The 24192-nt window shown below is 40.6% G+C and overlaps 1 protein-coding gene across 1 annotated transcript in view; it reads right to left on the bottom strand.

The window, feature by feature from the left end:
• The window catches only part of FRY (FRY microtubule binding protein), a 447912-nt gene extending 425754 nt beyond the window's left edge, over positions 1 to 22158 (bottom strand). The window contains exon 1 of the mRNA XM_040448149.1: positions 22140 to 22158. The gene's annotated coding sequence lies outside the window, so the exon portion shown is untranslated. The remainder of the gene's footprint in view (positions 1 to 22139) is intronic.
• Positions 22159 to 24192: the final 2034 nt, after the last annotated feature.

Genomic DNA, 24192 nt, shown 5'->3' with positions numbered 1-24192 from the left:
AGTTAATAAAAGCTACAATCAAAAAACCAACTCTTAGTTTTAAATTTTTTTTCTATTGTTTTTCTATTTTCTGTTTAATTTATTTTTGTCCTAATCTTAATTATTCCTTCCTTTTGCTAATTTTGGGCTTAGTTTGTTCTACTTTTTCTAGCTCCTTGAGGTTTAAATTTAGGTTGTTCTATTTGAGATTTTTCTTCTTTTTTTTAAGGTAAGAATTTATGGCAATGAACTTCCTCCTTAGTTCTGTTTTACTGTATTTTACATTCGTCTTAAGGTATTTTCTAATATCCTTTTTGATTTTTTTCTTTGTCAATGGTTCTTCAAAAGTGTGCTGTTTAGTTTTTACATATTTGTGAGTTTTCCAGTTAGTTTTCTGAAAAGATAAACAAAATTGATAAACTCTTAGTTAGACTAACTGAAAAAAACTCAAAATCAGAAATGAAGAAGGAGTCATTACGACTGGAGCCATAGAAGTGAAGAAGATCATGAGAGTACTGTGAATAATTACATACCAACAACTAGATAACCTAGAAGAAATGAGTAAATTCCTAGAAATATATGACCTTCCAAGACTAAATCATAAAGAAATTAAAAAGTCTGAACAGACTTATAATTAGTATAGTGATTGAATCAGTAATCAAAATTTCCCAATAAATAAAAGCCCAGGATTAGATGGCTTCACTGGTTAATAACATCAAACATTTAAAAACGAATTAATGCCATTCTTTCTCAAGCTCTTCCAAAAATGGAATAGGAGAGACTACTTCCAAACTCATGTTATAAGGCCAACATTACCCTGATACTAAAGACAAACCCCACAAGAAAAGAAAACTACATCAATATCTCTGGTGAATATAAATGCAAAATATGAACAAACAAACAAACAAAACAAAATTCAATAAAACATTAGCAAACTAGTGTTTACTTAAAGCATATTAGAAGGATCACACCACAACCAAGCGATTTATCTCTATGATGGAAGGATTGTTCAACATATGAAAATCAATGTGATACACCACAATAACAGAATAAAAGATAAAGATCACATTATCATTTCAATAAATGCAAAAAAAAAGAAAAAGACAAAATTCAGTATTTCTTCATGATACACATTCTCAACAAACCAGGAGTCAAAGGAAAATATTTCAGCATATAAAAACCATATATAAAAGGCCCACAGCTAACATCATACTTAAAGGTGAAAATTAAAAGCTTCTGCTCTAAGATCAGAAACAAGATATGGATACCCATCCCTGCAACTTCTAGTCAATAAGGTACTGGATATCCTAGTCCAAGCAATTAGACAAGAAAAAGAAAGAAAAGGAATCCAAATCGGAAAAGACGTAAAATTGTTCCTGTTTGCAGATAACATGATCTTACATAGAGAAAACCATAAGGACTACATAAGAAAACCTTTAGAACACATAATAAACAAATTTAGTAAAACTGCAAGATACAAAAATAAGTTGCATTTCAGAATACTTACAATAAACTATCTAAAAAGAAAATTAGGGCAACAATCCATTTAAGATAGCACCAAAAAGAATAAAATACTTAATAATAAACCTGAGAACTATGAAACACCGATGAAAGAAACTAAAGAAGACACAACAAATAGAAAGACATCCATGTTCATGGGTTGAAATAGTGTTAAACAGTGTTAAAATGTCTATACTATATCCAAAGTGATCAACAGACTCAATGCAATCACAGTGGCATTTTTTGAAGAAACAGAACAAAGATTCCACAATTCTATAAAGATACAAAAGAATAAGAATAGTCAAATCAATCTTGAGAAAGAACAAAGTGAGGGCATCATACTTCTTGATTTCAAAATATATTACAAAGCTATAGGAATCAAAACAGAATGGCGCTGACATACAGACATATATAGACCAAAGGAACAGAATAGAGAGCTCAGAAATAAATCCATGCACATGGCTGACTGATGTTCAGTAAGTGTGTCAAGAATACACAAAGGGGAAAAATAGTTACTTCAACCAATAAATAGTGTTGAGAAAACTGGTTATCCACATGTAAAAGAAAGGAATTGTGCCCTTATCTTACACTATACATAAATATCAACTCAAAATTGATTAAAGACTTAACTATAAGACCTGAAACTGGGGCGCCTGGGTGGCTCAGTCGGTTGGGCATCTGACTTCGGCCCAGGTCATGATCCCACGGTTCATGGGTTCGAGCCCCGCGTCAGGCTCTGTGCTGACAGCTCAGAACCTGGAGCCTGCTTCGGATTCTGTGTCTCCCTCTCTCTCTGACCCTTCCCTACTCACACTCTGTCACTCTCTGTCTCTCAAAAATAAATAAACATTGGAAAAAAAATAAAAAAATAAAAGACCTGAAACTATAAAACTCCTAAAAGAACACACTGGAAAACACTTCATGACATTGATCTTGGCAACAATTTTATGGATATGACACCAAAAGCACAGGCAACAAGAACAAAAACAAGTGAAACTATATAAAAATAAAAAGCTTTTTCACAGCAAAGGAAACAATTAGAATACAAAGGCAACCTACAAAATGGGAGAAAATATTTTCAAACCACACTTCTGATTATGGATTAATCTCCGAAATACTAAGGAACTCCTACAATTCTTCAAAAATAGACTAAGGACTTGAATAGGCACTTCTCCAAAGAAGACACACAAAGAGTTAACAGGTATATGAAAAAAATGTTCAATGCCACTAATCATCAGGGAAATACAAATCAGAACCACAACCTGTCAGGATACCTATTGTCAAAAAAACCAAAACCAAACCAAAACCAAACAAAACAGGAGACAACAAGTGTTGGCAGGGATGTGGAGAAACTGGAATCTTTGCATCCTGTTGGTGGGAATGCAAAATGATGTGACTGCTATAAAAAAACAGCATATAATTTTATTAAAAAAGTAAAAGTAAAACTACCAAATCACCCAGTAATCTTATCTTGGGGTATTTTCCTAAATAACCAAAATGAGGATCTTGAAGGGATATTAGCACTCCCATGTTCGGTGCAGTAGCCAAATATGGGAACAATTTAAGTGTCCATGGACAGAGAAATGAATAAAGAAAACATGATGTATACATACAATGGAATACTATTCGCCTTATAAAAAAAGGACACTCTGCAATATGTGATAACATGGATGAACCTGGAGGACACTATGTTAAAAGAAATCAGCCAATCACAGAAGGACACACACCGCACGATTCCACTTATATGAGGTATCTAAAATAGTCAAATCCATAGCATCAAAGCCTGGGGTGGTATCTGCCAGTGGCTGGGGGAGGAAGAAATGGGAAGCAATCACCATAAAGTTTCAGTTAAGGAAGATAAATAAGTTCTAGCCATCCTCCATACAACATTGTACCTACAGTCAACAATACACTTAAAATTAAGTACACTTAGATTTCTGTGATAAAGGTAGATCTCGTGTAAGTGCTCTCATCACAAATAAATAACTAAAGCAAGCTGCAATCGGCACAATTTTTTTGCCAGGAAGGATGACATGAAAATCGGCTAGTTTCTCTCCCTTCCCCACACTCCTTGTAGGACGATTATAGGCCAAACTTTTAGCTTATCATATAATTGTTTCTTTGTAAAGAGGTTACTTGGCCTCACGTCATATAAAGTGCAGCTTCTTAGCTGATGCCAAGCAGCCTTTTCTACACTAACAAAAGATCAAGTACATAATTTAGGGTAGTTCAGGGATGTCTACCTTATAGCCATGCACTGCAGCTATTAAACCCACAAATTAGTACTAAGAGGCACCAAGCTCTTCTAGTCTTGCCATCAAATTAATATGTATCTAACCCACAGGGAAGCTTGACCTTCTTTATGTCTAACAAAGTCAGCCTTATGTAAGTTCGTTTCCTCTTGATTGGTTCTGTAATAACAGGAAAACAACTTTGAACTTCACACAATTGAGTACATAATTTTATACAGTTTGTTCATTAATGGTTTCTCATATGTTTATTTCTTCTCTTCAATGGCCTGTGTTATTCAAATGCTGGAGCTCTGTCTTGTATTTTTCTTGTATCACCTCCTGCCTCTCTTAGGCAATGGTACCCCCTTATACCTGTGGTCTGACCAGCTGATTTCTGGGCTTATCTGGTGTGTGTCAGTGGAGAGGTGAGTAGAATCTTGGATGGGAGCAGGTTCTGAGAGTGTGGGCTGTGAGGTCCGGGGAACCTTACACTTCTAGAATGACGTATCAGCGTAAAAGCTGTCTTTGATCCACTGTAAAGTCTTAGAAAGCAAATGTCTGCATTATTGTAATGTCAAGTTCATGTACCAGGCCACAGAATGCTTGTGGGAAAGTGCCTAATGAAAATTATTTGAAAAAAGATTATAAAGCTATGGGCTTTTTAAATTATTTTCAGTAAATGGTATGTTATTTTACACCAGTTAACTTCTAAATATCTTAGGATTTGATGTAGGTCTAAACAGAAAACCACTGTGTAATGCTTATGTCAGTTTTTGAGACACATTTTTTTTGTACAGATGATCACACTGGGTGTCCTTTCAGACATTTAGGGTAGAAGTATTTACTTGTCATATGAGTTCAAAATGCAACACACTTCTATGGGCTGAAAAGTTACTATACAAATAATACAGGGAAGCCTTTCCTGTGCATATGTCTCCAAACACAATTAACTAGTATAAAAATAGATTATACCCCAAATGATAAACGTGGTGATTTACTTTTATATTTTCTGACACTTATATATTTAAAGAAAATTTCCTCATTGAGCAGGAAGAAAATAAACCAAACAAATATAGTACATGTGGGGGTGGAGAAAATGAATCTGACATTTTTCCTAGTGCCTGGCTTTGACTATTATATTTCTAATTATAGAGCTATGGACAGGGCTGTTTTAGGCTGAAATGCAAAATGAGTGAGAAGAGATCATTTCCTGGGTAGAGCCAGATTATTTTCTAAAGTATCATTAATCTTCCTTTTTCTTTTTCCTATCAAGACATAAAACATGAATGCCTTTTATTTTAATGATACAAGTTTCCAGGTAATTGAATTAGAAATGCAGAAACATGGCCCAATGTTGACAAGCCAGCATGATCTGGCTGATTACAACATCTTCCTTAGGTAATTTTCAGAATCATTAAGATACCACTTAAACACACACACGCGCGCACGCACACACACACACACACACACACACACACACACCCAAGTCATTCCCTGAGATTCATCTGCCCTCAATGCACATCTCATTAAGACATTATAATCAGAAGTCATATGAGATGAAATTATGCTCATAAACAGCATTGGGATGAGGCTCTAATTTTCAAACCTGAAGCCTCATGGTTTTACACTGAACCCCCAGAGAGAATGCAGGCTGCCCCTCCCAGGAAAAGCTGTTGCCTGACAATGGGTCCACAAGGTCATTCAGGTTCTCACATGTTAGAGGTTTCAACCAGATGTCTGAATGAACTTTCCTGGCTATGGGAGTTTTTCCTCCAGACCATCTGTAATGTAGAAATCTATGTTGTTGTTTTCAATTTTTTCTTGGTACCCAGATCCCAGGGAACATAAAAGCATTCATGATAGTTCAGAACCAACTTAAAAATGTTAGAGTCAGGGCTTCCCTATCCATCTTCCATTGCCATCTCAGGCTGAGAGATCAAACTGCCTGGTAAAACAGAGCTGAATTAGTTATGGGCTTCTGACTTTATTTTTATTAACAGGAGCCTAATACATGTTGGGCACAGCTCTGGGCATTTAAAATATTCTCCTGCTTTCCCCTCACCAACAAACTGTGAAGTGTAGGCATTAGAATCCTCATTTTACAGATGAAAAATACTAAGCACCTACTATGTGCCGGGTCCTGGTCCAGGGGCTGGGGTTGAGATTAGTTACCACGCATAGGAGCAATGGCTTGTTGTCTAAGGTTATATTGCCCAGAAGAAGGTTAGTAGCACAATCTCCTACCTCTTTGTTGCTGTTCACCACACCCCCTAAATCCGAAGGTCAAACTCTAGAGAAAGGTAGACAATCAAGAGCGAAATCTAGATTTGTCTATAGTGCTATCTATCCATATTGCACAACTGCCTTCAGAGTCAACCCTCTAATCAAATGCTCATGCTGGTGACCACTGTTTGGAGCCTCTGCCTCTTCTCCCCCACTGGACAGAGATTTCACACAGTCAACCCGAGAGCAGATTCACTGAGAAGTGAGGGAGGCGGGTAGGTGTGTTATTTTGGTAAACATCAGGGAAAGTGAACTTAGGCAGTACTGGTACCTCTTCCTGTTGGAATAAAATAGGCTGAGAAATAATAAGTAAAATAGAATAAATAAAATAGGAAAACAAAAATGGTGTTCCACAAACACAATGAAGATCTAACAAGCGATTTATAACTATGCTATGAGCTTCATTTGTAGAGAAAAGCAACTAAATAGTTCTGGTGAAGAATGGTTTGGGGACCTCCATTACCTGGTTTTACACACACAGAATAATCAGCTTTGTTGATCACCTGCCATATCTCCAGGGGACTGGCAACTGGTGGAAAACAAAGCCTGCAAACAACTCTAGTGTGGAAGTGAAAACAAAACAAAACAAAACGACCTTAAATGGTGCTCCAGGACAAAAGGAGAAGCCTCTATAGTGACAAGACTCTTCTATTTGACTGAAATATATTTTTATTTCATTACATAGCATCTCATTATACGACTCACAGCCACTGTCACCGAACTGTATAGAAGTTTTAAGCAAGCAAACTGTAGAGGTTTATTTGGTTTACAGGCTAAAATGTATCTATTTATAATGCTGAAGAAAGCACTGTGAAATAAATAAATGTTGGGAGGTGTAATGAATAATGGTGGCATTGTCTCCATTCCACAAAAGAATTAATGAATTGAAAATAAATAAAAATTACGCTTTTGATTATTAGGCATGTACTAGGAAAGATCATTTTTGTAGGAATATATATAGAAGCCAAGTCATCAAGCCATTTAGTGTGTGGCCGGTATCTTAAAACTGGGAGACATACAACTCTAAATATATTTGAATCTCTCTGTACTTACTGAAAAGTTACAATTCTATGCATAATGATGTCAGTTCTCCCATTTTATCTCCCTTTTTGGCTCTTTTATTTGCATTATTCTATCATTTGTGTTATTTACAATACACCATATACAAAATATATTGAGCCAAAATTTGTGGTCAAGGTGCAATTAGTAGACTGACTTCAGATGAAGGCGAATAAGAGACTTTGCCCTTACAAATTCAAAATTTAAAAATTGAAATATATATTTTAGAATTGTACCTCCATTATTATAGTGAATTAGAAGCTATTCTTTAACCAAAATCCATTTTGAGAATAATTAAAACCAATAAACATCATCGCCCTGAATTAAGTGTCATCAATCCTCACTCTCTTAGTATGTCTAAAAGAACAGCATTTTTAAAGTGCTCTTTGCTATATAAGAAAGGAGTAGAGCCGTCCAGGTAACTGCAGGGAATGGTTGTATATTAAATACTCTGACAGTTGTGGAAAGTAATCATGACAATCTGTGGAGGAAAAAGGTCCATAAAAATCAGAGTGAAAAAGTCAGAAAGCACAGACATCTGGGGTAATTTAGCTTAATGGACAAATGGTCCCACATACACAGGTTTACAGCCCCAGAAGGTCCTCCCCCTGTTAACACAGATGGCCCAAGCCATCCAGAAAAGGGAAAGTTAACGTCAGTACTCTCTGTATGAGGAGACAGTGTGAGGATCTTTGTTTTAGGAACACTCAACAAAGTGGGCTTAAATTGTCTGAAAAACCAATTTAGAAAAACATACTTAGAACATGTTCCCCTGTAATGGTAAATAAATGAAATTTATTGTAACTGTAAAGTAGTAAGTGACAGACTCTACATAAGCCCTTTAAATTTTTTTTTTTTCTAACGTTTATTTATTTTTGGGACAGAGAGAGACAGAGCATGAACGGGGGAGGGGCAGAGAGAAAGGGAGGCACAGAATTGGAAACAGGCTCCAGGCTCTGAGCCATCAGCCCAGAGCCTGACGCGGGGCTCAAACTCACAGACCGTGAGATCGTGACCTGGCTGAAGTCGGACGCTTAACCGACTGCGCCACCCAGGCACCCCTACATAAGCCCTTCAAAAAAGGCACACCAAGCTACTGCTGATGCCAACGGAAGCACTCTATTTGTAAACAGAGGGATCTATTTGGCACTTAAGCAGAAATGGTTTACAATCAACTATATGATAATGAGATTAACATCAGTCTGTCATCACTTTCTTCTGCTTTGGTTGGTTAATCCTCAATGATGGTCTTTCTCCTTTCAGTAAAGCACATCCTCTTACCTAATGGATGTTCCAGTTAAATAGAGACCACCCTGCAAACTTTGGCAAATAAGTAAATCCATCCACAAAAATCCAGAAACTTCACTCAAATTCACAGATAAAACACATGAGCAGACCTGAGAGTTCAGCAGAAGAGAATTTTTGTTTTTTGAGAGGGAGAGGGAGAGGGAGAGGGAGAGGGAGAGGGAGAGGGAGAGGGAGAGAGAGAGAGAGAGAGAGAGAGAGAGAGAGAGAGAGAGAGAGAGAATGAGTGGGGAAGGGGCAAGGAGAGAAAGAAAGAGAATCTTAAGCAGGTTCCACACTCAGCTGACACAGGGCTCGATCCCACAACTCTGGGATCATGACCTGAGCCAAAACCAAGAGTCTTACACTCAACCAACGGAGCCATCCAGGTGTCCCTGAATCCCCACTTGAAAATAAGGTTGTGCATTCTCTGCAATATGATGATGATACCGATATTAAGTTACTAATAGAGAACTTCCAAAAATTAAAAAAAATCACATATTTATTCTTTGTTCTGCATGCATGTTTGGTCAATTGATCACAAACAGTGTGTGGCACAATAAAAGACAGTCCTTAAGCTCTTAAAAACCTAACTGCATCTGAACCAGGACTTGGTTATGACTTGATTTCACTTTTATATTATTTCAGATTAGTCGTTTTGCAAAAGGGGGATTCTGTTTAGTTTATATATATATGTCAGGCACCCATTCTTCCCACTGACCAGTATCATTACTCTTGAGGAACTTCCGCTCTGAGTGGAAAACAAAATGAGTATCATCAATTTTCATTGCACTTATGATTCAAAACCTCATACGGTTTTTAAACTACTGTGTTAGGCTGTATGTTAGAATTTAGGATCTGAAGGTGTATTTGGACCTTCAGCTGTCTAGGGCTAAAGACAAAGTTGTGGGAATTTATGCCCACCTGAGCCCAAATATTAAAGGTCCATTCACAGAACCTGTTCACTGGGATGGCAGCCCAGTTTGCCCGCTCAGCTATGCCAGTGAGCATCTTCCCACAGCTGTCAGACCACATTGGCAAGTGCACGGTATCAGCCTCCATACTGTTCAACCTTACCAGAGTGGCCCCCCTCCAATTCTGTAATTTCTTGGATTCACTGGGTGCTCAGGAAGGTAAGGGTTTGGGATTAAAAGCACCCCTTCCCCTGGCTGTGGATGATGAACTTGGGAGATTTAGAACATCTCAAACTTCTTTCCTTTCAGGACAACTCGAATAAAAGTCACCATTAGCAAAGAAGAGGCTATTATAGACTAGGGAGAAAAAACAGAACTGACGTTCTCAACCACTTATTTTTTAGTCATGGATTCCTGTAAGAACTTGGTCAAAGCCATAGACTCTCTTCCAAAAAAAGAGAAAAAAAAAAAAAAAAAGTAAAGAAAAAGAAAGAAAAGATACATGTTGCCCAGGCAATTTTCACACAAATTTCAAGGGAGAAATCACTGATGTCCTGAATCTCATCCAAGATACAAATGAAGTCAAGAGTACTGCCACCATTTCCCCCAGGCCCCTGGTTAGCTTTGAATTGTTCCTTTCTGTGTAATCCAGGGTCCAGCTGGCGTTGGCCCTTGGCTGGTCGGTGGGCCTGGGGTGCTGTGTCAGGCGGGAGCTGAGAGCAGGAGGGCACAGACCCTGGGCTCCTCCTCTCTGTCTCCTAATCAACAGTCCTCACACCCGGTCTGGGGGCTGTGCCAGTCTGACTGTCCTCTGTCAACGGGGATAATTCACATACAATTTCTATTCAGTGCTTCCAGGATTCCTTTCCGGTGCTAAGGACATGATCCAACAAGAAATCAAGTTCTACTTGATTCTACTGAATCAAGTTTCAGTCAAAATACAATTAAAAGCATATACTATAATGTGTCTGTATCCAATGGACATTTCTGATAAATGCCCAGCTGTTTAACAAACACCGAGGAGAAAAACTGGAAACACCCAAAAGGCACTCATCCAATTTGCACTAGCCTGTAAGTGCTGGCCAACATCAGTGTCTGGGAAGGCTTTTAATGTTATTGATAGCTTATTCAAATAGGCTGGAGTGGTCCCACAGGGCCTGAATCACTACTACTGTGAAGAAATAAACTACTTATGAAGCAAAGATGGGGAAATATGCTCAGAAGTAAGTGTGCTGCAATGCCTAAATCAAAATGGCCCTTCTCAGCATCTATGATGTAACCAGACGGCAGTAACCCTTTCTCCCAGTTATACAACCCAACTAGCTTCGAGAACGTCTGGACAGCCAAATGTCCAATGACCTTTGAGGAAGAGAGTCTTGTAAATAGGTAGCGTGCTGTTTCGGGAGACTTTAACAGCCGTGATGGTCACAGAATACCATGGTCTTAAAGTGAGATACCTCACATGTCCTTGTTGAGGACTAAAAAGTCAGGGGAATAGAAAAAGACATTGTCCAGAAGGAAAGAAGGGGCAGAAGAGAAATGGAGATGCTGACAGAGGACTTGAAGTTGGAGGGGAGAGGGCTAAAGAGGTGAAGTAGGTGCCCTGTGCTGGTCAGGAAGGAGAGGGTGCTGGCATTCATGGCACCACACTTGGCTGCTGGTGATTTAAAGGCTCAGTGCCCCTTGGTGGAAAAGGTAAAAGACAAAAAATATAGGAGGTTGCAGAATAGTGGCTCTGATTCATTTTTAAAAACGTGTGTTCGTGTGTATTCCATATATGTGTATGCACACATGTACATACGTATATGTATGTATTTTGCAAGAGAATGGAGGTAAGATGGCAGACTGATGAAAGAGGAGCTTAAGCTAGTATTTTTAAAAATTTTTTTATGTTTGTTTATTTTTGAGAGAGGGAGAGAGACAGAGCGCAAGGGGGGAGGGGCAGAGAGAGAGGGAGACACAATCCAAAGCAGGCTCCAGGCCCCGAGCTGTCAGTGCACAGCCTGACACGGGGCTTGAGCTCATGATCCGCAAGATCACGAGCTAAGCCAAAGCTGGATGCTTAACAGACTGAGCCATCCAGGCGTCCCAGTTAGTATTTTTTTTTTTAAATAAAGGAATATCAATTAGTTGGAACTTGTTTGAAAAGCTTTGATGGTTTTTTGGAGAACCAAGATAGAAAAAAAAGCAATTTATATGCTCCTGGGCAAAATATTTGGATAAAGAACCAAGAAGGGACAGTATCTGCCTGATTCTAATAGTACAAAACCCCTCGCTTAGTGCTCCTCACAGTGAAGACACTGAAGGTTTCAAAGACTGATATGTCAAACTGTAGGAACATAAAGACAGGCTGGTTCTGCTGGTCTCTCTGGAAACCAAATTTTGGCTACCTCATTGCTCATTAGGCTGTGAATCAGGGGCTAATCAGGAAAAATAAAAGGAGGAGAAACTCTAATCAGTCCATTTGTGAGCAGCTCTGCCTGCAAGATGGATGGGGAGGAGATTTAAACTATCATAAAGTTTGGTTATTATCTGTGGGTTTCAATTATCGTTGGCATCTCCGCTCCCGGGAGAAGCGGTAATTGAGAGTCAGCTGTGGAAATTAAAATCATAAGATGGGGAGGGAGGGTGTCAGCATTCTGAACGGCAGCTTTTGATCGGCAGATGGGCTTGGTTTTAAGAGGCCGGTTGGCAGGGTTGTGTGTCTCCTGACATTCATCTGTCAGAGGATGCGAAGCAGAAAAAGCTCATTTGCACTTCCATGTCAGAATCACCAGGATGACTCCGAGACCCCTCCTTAGATGATGAAAATAATAGGAAGCTCATGATAACACGAACACCAAGACCAGGCAGAGGTAGGAGTCCGGATGTAGAGCTCTCATTTTGCAGGTGAAATCCCACTCGGGCTACTCTAAAACTCCTCTAGATAGGGGTATGTCTTGTGCAGATACGGACACAGTCCTCAGCCTTGGGGCTAAGTGGAGGCTTAGAGTGTCTCAAAACACAGGACCAAGGTCTGACAACTTTCAGTTTGTCTGAAAATCTATGTAATGATTTACTACCACGGAAAGATATCTGGGGTAAATTGTGTTAGCTGACAAAAGCAACTTACAAAACAGTATATTAAATGATTCCATTTTTTTTGTAAACAATGTGTGTGAAAAAAAGAAATACAGAAGGGAATATGAAAAATGCAAACAGTGATCACACTGAAGAGGTGGGATTATGGATGGCTTTTATTCTCTTCTATTTGCTTAACTAAATCCTTAAATTTTTCAACACTGAACACATCAGTTGTATAATAAAAATATTTTAATAACATTAATACTAAAACATATTTTAAATGCATTAAAACATTTTTAATGTATTAATCAGATGTCACATAGCTAAGGTGCTAAACCTGTGAGAATAAAAGAGCAATTCATAATTGATTTCTAAAAACTCCTATGTGGATGCCCCAGGATCTCCTTCGGAAAAGCCAGGAGGAACACAATGTGTAGTTTTCACTTGCTACAATATATTTACAAGAATGTTTAAGATCTGCTACTTCAGAACTCATGGAATCTGTAATTAAATGCACTCTATTTAGTCATTGCTTCACGAGTAAACTTAGGGTTGCCAACGGTTTTTTTCTTACTTGAGAAGATAACATATTCAGGACTCAAAAAATAGCAAATGAACGTTCCCCAATTCTTGGTATCAGAGTGTTGAGTCGAAACTTCCCTCCCATTCTACTTTTGGTAGATTTAGTTCCACTGTTTTTGCTGAGTGAGTGCAGATAATTCCTGCAAAGAATAATGCTGATCTGTGCCCGCCCCCCTTGAAGTCTTTCTGTTTCCACTTCTGCTGCTTCCTACTCATCTAGGCACTCCATGTAAGGCAGAAAAGATAGGTTCTGCAGTAGAAAGAGTTTCTAGACTGGACTTACGGGTGCCAGCAAGGAAGTTCCTATAGCTGTGATGGTGAATGGCTTGATAGAGTGGTTGCCATAGCAATGGATATGACTGGGCTAAATTTGAGAGACAAAAATAGCTAGGACTTTCACTAGACTATCACATTACAGTCGTTAACAAAAGCAACAAAAGCAGCAATAACAACAGGCAACTACTCTGTACCAGGCCATTAGGGCACTAGATATTTTATATATATTCTCTTGCAAACTCACAACAAAGTTGCCCAGTAGAAATCAATGGCCCCATTTTACAGACAAGGAAGCGAAGACTTACGGATGTTAATTAAGCACACAACCTGCGAGTATTACACAGGTGCTTAAATTCATGGTTCTGGGGTCAGACACTCTGAGTTCTTCTCTCAACCTCTCCACTTGCTATCAGGGTGGCACTGGGCGAAATATCTAACCTCCTGGTTCTTCGGTTTCCTAATCTGTGAAATAGAGATGATAACAGGGCCTATTATGCAGGGGCTGCTTCGGGGGTTAAATGAGGTGAGGAGAGAATGTAATGCCATTAGCTTGGTACTAGCCACAAGCCACAGTTAGCCTTCAACAGGTGTTGATTCGCTTCTCATTCTGTGGCTGAACGGACAGCAAGTCCAGGTCAGTCTGAATCAAAGCTCTTCCCCTTCCAAAAAATACCCAACATGAGGCAGCCACTGCTCAAGAGACCTCCAGCCTTCATTCTGATCATTTTCATAGTCAAGAAAATTATTTTCCATTCCCAGACAGTGCTCACAGAGACAGAGTTTCCCCCTGTAGTTTCTACAGAAACAAGAAAACAATGCTGGCGTGAACATTTTGTGAAGATTGAGACCAAATTTCAAAACTTCAAGTGCAGTTTTGGATATGTGAGACCAAATTCCAAACTCTTAAGTGCTGTTTCGGTAAGTGTGCTTTTAAGAGATACAACTGAAGTGAAGACACTGTCTAACATGCTGTTGGAGTCTATTGAGTGTCCACACCGAAGTCTTTTGTTGGATTTGTTTCTCTTGTCTGGAAAACCATCTAAGTAAAGAAGACAGTCCTGATATATAATTCTGTCTCAAGTGGTTTCTGAATAAAGTCGCTATGATCCAACTTCTTCAGTGGTGGTTCAAGGATTATTATTATTATTTTTGTTTTACTAATTCAACAAATGAAAAAGAAGTCAGTCGACACAGATTTCCCACTTTCCAAATCACTTTTGATTTTTGTCAAAGCACAAACTACACCTTTAGGTGGTGGCAATTAATGGATGTGTTTTATGCTCTGGACATATCGTGTGATGATCTAACATTTGTGTTTCAGTATCCAAAATGTCTGCTTATCTCCCTCAACCCCACAAACTAGAATCTGAGTGCTCATGCCATATATCCTTAGGTTCATATCAACTTCTTACATATTTTATAAAGTTTATTTTTATTTATTTATTTAAGTAATCTGTACACCCAAAGTGGAGCTGGAACTCACAACTCCGAGATCAAGAGTCACATGATCTTCCGACTGAGACAGCCAGGTGCCCCCCTACATATTTTAGATAAGTTTTTATTACCCATGTTCTTTCTCATTCTGTCATCTTTCCTTATAGAATTATTTTATTATATTTCCGTTCTTAAACCCTTTTCAGTGTTCTATATTCTAATGCGTGTCTTTTGTAAGATGGCATAAACATCCAGAAAAGTCTTCACTGCCTTCAGACCTGGGATAAATACATTACTTTGCTTGTCTTCCCTCCCTCCCTTCCTTACCCTCTCCCTCCTTTTCTTCCTTCCCTCCCTTCCTTTGTTTTTGTTTTTCTGTTATATTAAGACTGCGTTTTTTTAGAGCAGTTTTAGATTCACAGCAAAATTGAGGGATCAGTGCAGAGATCTACCATATGACCCTGCCCCACACATGCAGAGGCTCCCCCAGTATCAATATTCCCCACCAGAGTGGTATATTTGTTATAACTGATGAACTGACATGGATACCCTGTTATCACCCAAAGTCCACTGTTTACATGATGGTTCACTCTTGGTGTTGTATGTTCTGTGAGTCTGGACAAATATATATATATATATGTACATACATACATATACATGTATACACACAGACAAGTATCCATCATTACGGTATTTCTGGTTTTTTCCTCCAACATTCAGCACTGTGGCTTAGCTGAAATTTATTCTAATACAGGTTTCTTCTGTTATCCAAAACACTTAGCTTTTACAATAGATCTACATTAGTACTTATTTTCACAAACCAAAAGAAATTTGAAGACGATTTTCACTCTTACAAAATGGTAAATGCTTTTTCACTTCACGCTACCTTGGCTTACAAAAGTTACGTAGGAACACTCTCCATAGCAGGGGAAACCTGTATTTGGTTATGACCAGAATATGTTTTTCTTTTCCTTACTGTTTTCTCTTCTTCAAACTGTCATTCTATTGTTCTAGCAAACTTCACTAAGTAATAGACCTTTTCTTCAAAGTTGTGTTGCTTACGTGTGTGTCTTAAATTAGGTTCCCTAGGCAATCTAAATCAAAATCTGGAATTTCTATGATTGTTTTTTATCTGTCTAGTTTTCAGTCCAATACCGGAGAATTTTAATAATGGTCATTTATGATAGATTTTTTAATTTTGTTATATCAAATTTACTTTAATGACTTCTCGTTGTTAAAATTTCAGTTTTGATGTGTTTGGTTCTTCACCATAGGTGATTTAACTGTCAAATTATAATGTATTATGTGAGACTTTTATTTCATAATTAATAAGAATCTTTCAGCCAAAGAAGGGTGGAAATTCCTGTGTCAACTAAACAATATATTTTGAATCACCAAATATTATTAAGCTTCTACTATTTATGGGTACTTTTCTAGGCTCTAGGGCTGAAAAGATAAGCAAGGATATGCCTCTTTCCACTCCACTCTAAAAGAGTGCAATTCAAATTAATTAAGGTTAAAGCTAAAATAGAATGAAAATACCTAGAACAGCTCCAGGAAGGCTACCCCCTCCCATCTCACCCTCCCATTATGGGGACTCACTTATAATTATCAACACAAAGAAAGGGCTCCAGGAACCAAAGGACTAGTATCACTGATGTTGAAAGCAAGATGCAGCACTCATGTAGATGAAATTGTACCCCCCCTTTTTTTGACAATTCATATGTTTCTGCACATTATCATCTCATTTGACTGAATACTCCATTTTCACATGGGCCTAAATTGTGTACAAAATCAGAATTCAAAAGGATATAAAAGCCTGGATTTCAAAATGTATATTAGGTTAAGAGACATTTCTTCACTGATGTAGATAAACCCAAGGATTGTCCTGACCAACAACAAATCTAGGTCAGCAACATAAACCAGGCAGAAAATCCTTCATTGTCCAGTTTAGGCTAATATTGCAACTTTAATTAAAGAGTCATGATGTCAGTTTGGAAACACAATGGGGGAGCAGCTGTACTCCAGTGAAAACATCCCTACAATTTCCATCAACATAGATATGCTCTTACACAATGCAAAGGAGATGTGTGCACAGCCACAAATTTAAAGAATTGTAAGCAGAAGGCAATCTCAGTTCTCACTGAAGAAACTACCCTTCTAATATTAGACGAACGTCCTGCGTATGTTTTCGTTATTATTTCTTAACATGCCTGATCAAGATTAGAGGGAAAAGTCATTGGGCTTCAAAGACATTGTAATCATTAATCGACCACTTAGAGAGAAGTCATGAGGTTGACCACTGCAACAACTCATCCAATTTACTTAGCTGTAAGCCCTAACGCTTGTACCCTCCTGTACTCCTGACATTCATCATAAAGAGCAAGCCATGTCTTCAATATGGAAGCAACTCAAGTGTCCATCAAGATGAATGGATACAGAAGATGTGACATGATACACACACACACACACACACACACACACACACACACACACACAAACATTATTCAGCCATAAAAAGGAATAAGATCTTCTCATCTGCTACCAGGGATGGACCTAGAGGGCATTATGCTTAGTGAAATAAGTCAGGGAAAGACAAGTACCATGTGATATCACTTACATGTGAAATCCAAAAAACAAACAAAAAGCAGAAACAGACCCATAAATACAGAGAAGAAATGGTTGCCAGAGGAGAGGGGAGCAGGAAGATGGGCAAAATGGGTGAAGGGGATCAGGAGGTACAGGCTTCCAGGTGGGGACTAAGTCACCGGAATGAAAGGTACAGCATACAGAATATAATGTATTGTAATAGTGTTGCATTGTGACAGATAGTAGCTACACTTGTAGTAAGCACAGCATAATGTATAGACTTGTCCAATCACTATGCTGTACACCTAAGACTAATGTAACATTGTGTGTCAGCTATACTACAATAATTTTTTTTTAAGGAATGTCTTGAGTCTCACCCGGCATCCATCCCACTCATCGCCACCCTCCATCAACATCCTGGAAGTACAGGTGCATGTTACACATCCTATGCCTAGACCTGTCACCACACCAGGAGTATGTCTGATGCTATTTTGAGTAGCTCACATTTAGAAGTGTGCTCCTGAGCACAACATTTACAATACACAATTCACTTTGCAACTCCAGTTTTTACTCAGAAGCAACCTTTCTACAGGTTGCCGGCAACCTTCATGTTTCCTGACTTGTATTGATATTCCAAATCCACAGTGATTAAGGAATTACCCCAAACATACAATTACCTTACAGATTTTAAGATCTTAGAGTTAAGGATGTATTTGCCTAAGAGCTCATTTATGTTTTTAACAACTTTCTTGCCTCCTCCTCATCCTGGGTGGCTCATTTTTCATCTGGGGACCCTCTGTGTAGCGTGCGTCCCCATTGTTTTCTTTTTCTCAAGATGAGCACTGCACACCTGACTGCAATATGCAGCAGAGGCGGACTGTGAGCATGGCTGGACCATCTGGCACCACAACTCAGATTTAATTAATGTTTGCCGGGTGAGTACCATGTGTCAGACCCTGAGCTGGGCATTTCTGCACATTTGGCTGAATGCTCCATGTATACACGGACCTAATTCATTACTGGACTATTTTTAAAATCCCCATTTATTAAACATGTCTTTTCTTCTCTGTATCCTGATGCTTTGGCATCTTTGGGCCTTGATGACCCTGCAGGGATTGTCCCTCCCAGAGTGAGCTAATTCCTAGGGATAACTAACTGGCCTTCCGATGTGCCTTTCATACACAAACCAGCAGTCCAGAGCCCGTCCTTCTCATACTAAGCGTGGCTGTCCACCTGCCCTAATCACCCCAGGGCCAGGTACCGGATAACCAGGGACAGCTTCTATGCCCCACAGCTCTCTGAAATTATTCAGCCCTAAGTCCGCTCGCCCTGCTCCTCCTGTATCTGGTCTTGCCCACATTCATCGTCACTCCCTCCACCTCCACGTAGCCCTGCACGACACATGTGCTTACTGCTTTTAGGGACCTGTGAGCATAACAAACTCTTCCCTTCATGACAGTCATTTCCATGTCTGCATGTCTTACCACACCTTATTGAAACATCCCACACAATCATAGAACTGGCATCTAAGATTATTGTTTTTCTTTTATCCCACCCTGTGTGCTCAGTAAAAGCAAGTTTTAAGTTATTTTTGTCATTTGTCTGGCTCATGTTAACAATGCTTAATAGACGTAATTATACAGAAGTTCCTTTAGTGGAAAGCCAAAAGGATTTAATTTAATTAATAATTATTTTCTAATAGGTGAAAGAGACAGCTCTGGCCTATCTGCCATGTCCCGTCACGGCACACACGCTTTGCCTGTACGTGGGGAGAAACACACGCCATTCATTCTCCCCCAAGCAAGCACACTAAATGTGTCTCAGAAACCTACAAGTGACCTTAGCTGGTTACATAGGGGTTTCAGAGGTCTCACATTTCACTGAAGGAGAACTGGGACGTATCTTCGCAGGACCGGTTGTTTCACTCATAGACCGTGGGGTTATTTGGGCAACGCTAACTGTCAACTTTGGGTCCTCGGGATCGCTTTGGAGCTTGCTGCTAAGCTAAGCTTCCCAGCCTTTCCTTCGTTGCATCCTCACATAGCTTCTTGTTTGGCCTAGAAGTACATTCTGCTTGCCTAGGGAGCAGTGAGGAGGCAGGAGCATGACAGACAGAGGTCTATATTCCTATCAAGGTTTCCTTTTTTCCTTTTTGTCTGTTTCTTTGTCAAAGTGTCAGGATGGCCTTTTTTTGGCGGGGGGTGGGGTGGGGTGGGGGGTGGTAATTAAAAAGTGGACTGTAAGGAAAGGCCTTAAAAGTGTGTGTGTGTGTGTGTGTGTGTGTGTGTGTGTGTATACAAACACAAATATAAATAAATTTAAATAATTTTTTCTCTCAGAGATGCACATCCAGACAAGGTCACCAGCACCGGATTTCTGTCTCAGAGGAGCTTACTGAAGGAAAAGCATGTACCTATTAATTCCGGTTTCTGTCCAATGTCCAAGAGGACAAATGCATGACATTGCACCAGGCATAAAATTCAAGCAACTTAGGATTTGGGATCGTGCGAGAGAATCAAGGTGTTACGACGTCATACATTCTTTCATTCGTCAAAGATGAATGAAGCCACAGTGGAATTTCTTCTATCCTGGGGTCGTTTTTGTAATGGCATGAAGTGCTTTGTACAGGGGTCTGTAAACAAAATCGAGGACTTAATTCTGGCTTGTACCCTTTTCCTATGTCTAGCATTTCTGTCGATGTCATAATTTTAAGACTATGTCTTCCAACCAGGAGGAGAGTAGTGAGCCGCCTGATGTGTGTGTCTCCATGCCTTCCATGGGAGGATAGCCACTCACTTATTCCACGGACATTTACTGAGCACATCAACTCTGTGCCACGGACTCTCCTACATGTCTGGGACATAGAGCAGAGAATAAGACAGAAAAAGTCCTTGCCCTCGTGGAGCTTGGTCTCACAAAACGAGGGACCATGTGAATGAACGAATCAACAGGGTTCATGAAATTCAGTAGGCACAGATTAGCATAGTTCATTGATAAGGTTCATTTTTTTTCCCCACATTTTAACATCTCCAAAATCGGGATGTGTCTCAATATTGACGGTGACAACTTGGCAGTAGTTGTCACACCGCTGTCACTGCTCTGCACAGGCATAAACATGGTCACAGCTATTCATTTTGGTAGCACTTCTCCTAAATTATGGGCATTGTTGGCACTGCAGGTGTTCTGTTTAATTGCCATTTAAACGGTTTTTCTGAAAAGATCCCACTATGATTTGGCACCGAAAAAAGATGTTACTATGTATGCGCTACGGCACCGAAACAGAGCAGTGGGGCTTAAATGTTATATCACTCAGGGAAACATTTGTCTTTGTTTGACATTTCTGTACTACCTTGCAAAGCAAGATCCAAATGCTTCACCAGATTGAAAAAAAGAAAGACACAGAAGAGGAGTCTGTTACGGTCTGTTACTGAGATATATGCAAACCCGCTGTCTATCACACATTGCTTAGGGAAGCAGTGCTAATTCATGACGGTATGAGCAGAAAAATGTACCAAAACCCTTGATAGAAATGGAGACTCAAAAGCAGTAAGAGGGTGGTGTAACCAATCCACACGATGTCATGGAAGACGGCTATTAAGATGGCCTGCATGTTATAATATAATCGGCAGTATTTTCTTTTTCTTCTCGTACAACATAAAAAGGATGCTATGTAACTGTTGATATTTTAGAGTTGATGAAATATGGAAATAAAAATGGATGGCCAGCGAATGAGAAGTTTTATACACATGATAGAATGCAGAGTAGAAGTTTGTTGATACTGGACGGTCTTAACCTAATGAGGTATTTGCACGAACCCAACTTTAGGCAAACTGCATAATGTCAGATAGTTTTGCAGATCACTGGTCATGTTAAACAAGTCTACGTCACTCCGTATGCCCAACAAAGTTTTTGGTATATTTCCCATTCTGGTGCAAAAGCGTGACAATGAGCAAACCTCATGTTCTAGTTTCCCAACTTTAATTAGCGCTGCTCCAGTTTTTGGCAGTTTAGAGAATTTAGAGGGGAGGTGCTGGGACTGTGTTCTAAACTCAAACCTTCCAACTGCTTCAGGGGATGGAGTGAAATAATTAGACAGGAGAGTCCATTTGCAATCCCAAAGCATGCATTCGGGACTTTGAGGTTCTTAGCACTAGAGTAACATGAGTAAAATGCCAACTACAGGGATATGTTTCCAGGCAGCATATGGCCTCAGCTCAAAAATGCATCTATTTCTCTTTAGGCTTGGAACTTCAAATCATTTTGGAATCAGAGAGAAGAGAATTGAAAACTATACCACGGGAGAGCGCGCGCGCGCACACACACACACACACACACACACACACATTCACCTAGGGAGGAGAAATAAAATGATAAAAGAATGTCGATTATCATAACAGACACAAGTTTTAAGCACAGCTTCAAAACTCTGTCACACCTGCGACATCAGTGTTTGCTACCATTCAGCCAAGTGACAACTGTGTTAGTACAGCGAGTAACTGAAACAGAAATAGATGTGTAGCTGCACCCATCACCAAGATAACAGGTAAACGAGTTTCTATATGGTGAACAGATATCTTCAGTAGTGTTGACAATGGGCTATACCATATACAAGGCATTTCACACTACGGGGAAGGCCTGCTTCCTGCCCCTGCGGCCCTATGTTAATTTCCTTTCTGGTAAGCCTCGGAGAATTCAGGGATTCCCTAGACTAACACCACCATCCCCAACGGCACTGTTTCAGTTTTTCCTTTTAAGTAGCCTGGCCTGTGTCAGGAATTCTCTGACAGTTGGTACAGGAAGATGAGTGTGCCAGTGTGAACACTGCAGGGGATGTATTCCTGCCAACTGGTGGTGTGTTCTTATATGTGCAGAGCTAAACCAGACTTGGATGACTGAGAGGGTAGAGATTGCTCCTTAAGTGGCAGTGAGAGAAACACTTGATTACCTGTCTTCCAGAGCCAACTTCTCTGAAGGGACAAGGGGTTTAGATGTCTGGAGATTTCCATCTGATTTACATGCTGGGGACTGGTGCTTAGAGGGTGTCCGGGGAGTTCCTGATGTTGCCCTTTGGTGAAAGGAATACTTGTTGGACGCAGTATTGGGTTCCCAGAGGGACAAAACAATCTATGAAGGGGTTTGATCCAGGAAGCCAGTGGAGATAGCATTTGCCATATTTTGATTTCCTAGTATATTATAAAATGGCAATTCTCTTTCAAGGGGGCTGGGTAGTGGTAAAGAGCACGGGTAAGGAATCAAACAGATCCGGGTTCAAATCCCACCTCTATCACTTACTTCCCGCATTATCTTGGGCAACTTTACATAATCTCCTTAGTCTCTGAAACAGGGTAATAATATCTCATCAGGGTGCCTGTGAGATTTAAAGTAACTGTATAGGTAAAAACACTTAGTATGTGTGCTCAGTATTTATTTGGATACTGTTGTGTCACCACTAAGGAAGTTTCCTTCTCTTTATGATGTAAACGTACTTAGAGAAGTTATGTTACCGGTGTAGGGGATAAATCATAAGAACCAGAAGAGGATGTCCATATCCTTAGCTAAGGGCGTCTTTAGGGCACAAAATGGTATTATGAAGTTGTGTTTTGGTGTGAATATGTCTTGGTTAGAAATGAATAAAGTAAACCTGGTAATCCACCAATATGATCAGACAGGTTAATCAGAATTAAACAGAATCTGCATATATTTGCTGAGATCTGCTAATTTCAAGTCAACGTGGTGCCGGCCTGATTACCCCCTCAATCGACTCTGAGCCACTTGATGATAGGCCTGTTGCCACAATCTTGTGTAAAACTCAGTTCTAACTCTAATCGTTTCTCTGCATGAGAGGAAGTTTTGTAAAGCAAATAATCCCCACCTAACCCACTTTATTTTGAAGGTTGAAACTTTCTCCTATCTTCAAGTGGGTACACGTGTTCGGTATTCTTTGCTGCCACCTCCCACCCTAACAGCCGGGCTGTAACTTCTCCTCCCTTTCCTGTGCTCCACAGCACCCGCCCAGCTCTCAGGGAAAGCTGATTGGAAGCATATGGCAGTAAGAAACTAGTCAAGATTTGACAGAGGTAATCATTGGCACCTTGGACACATGGGTGTTTAGGGGTCTTTAATTCGAGGTCCGACTTCAATTTTTGATGCTCTTACAGCATAGATGCTGGTGGCGCCCGTTCTAGGGGACAGAACGATCTAGGGGAGAGAGTACTGTTTTCAAGCGATAATAATGTGTGAGTCGTGGATGCTCTGTACGCGAAAGCCCCTCCCCACGGGGGATTCCCACAGAGGAATTTCCTCAAGCAAGGGCCTGCGTCAGGAATGCTGCTAGGGTCGGACAGGGGCATGGGTTCCTGCATGGCCCTGTTCAGAACCCAGACCTTCCCAACAGGGTGCTCCCACGCTCTTGAAGGGTGCGGGCCTCAGGGGCCGCAGAGTCTGGCTCCTCAAGTCTCAGCCTCCAACTTTCTCCTGGCACAAAACCTCTTTCCGAAGCACATGGAGACGGGAGGAGGATGGACGATGGGGATGCAGCCAGCTGCTGCCGGGAGACAGCCCTCCTCCCCTCCCCACCCCACCCCACCCCACCCCGCCCGCCAACCCCGCTTCCCTCTGCCCCCACCCTCTTCCTCACGGGGAAAGCGGCCCGGACCGCGCAGCCCCGCCCTGCCCCACCCACCCCGCTCCCAGCCCACCCCTCGGTCCGGGGAGCTTCGAGCTTCACAAAGCCACTTGCCGGGCGCTGCGGTGCCCTGGGCGAGGGGGCGAGCGGGGCTGGGTACCTTTAGGAAGAGGCCAGGACACCGGCGCCCGGAGAGACCAGCAGCATCGCCCGCACGCCGCCGCCGCCGCTGCGGAGGGCTACTTCGCGGCGCCCACAGCCGGATCCGGCGGGGACCGGCCACCGCCGCCACCGCCGCCCGAGCCGCTCGCGCTCCCCGCGCTGCGCTCCGCGCGCGGCTCCCGACTCCGCTGCCCGGCGACCGCCACTGTCA

The sequence above is a fragment of the Herpailurus yagouaroundi genome, unplaced genomic scaffold, assembly GCF_014898765.1.
Source record: "Herpailurus yagouaroundi ecotype Mexico unplaced genomic scaffold, PumYag 197, whole genome shotgun sequence".
Lineage (NCBI taxonomy): Eukaryota > Metazoa > Chordata > Mammalia > Carnivora > Felidae > Herpailurus > Herpailurus yagouaroundi.
Note: the sequence above shows the minus strand (reverse complement) of the source record. Positions and strands in the feature narration are given on the sequence as shown.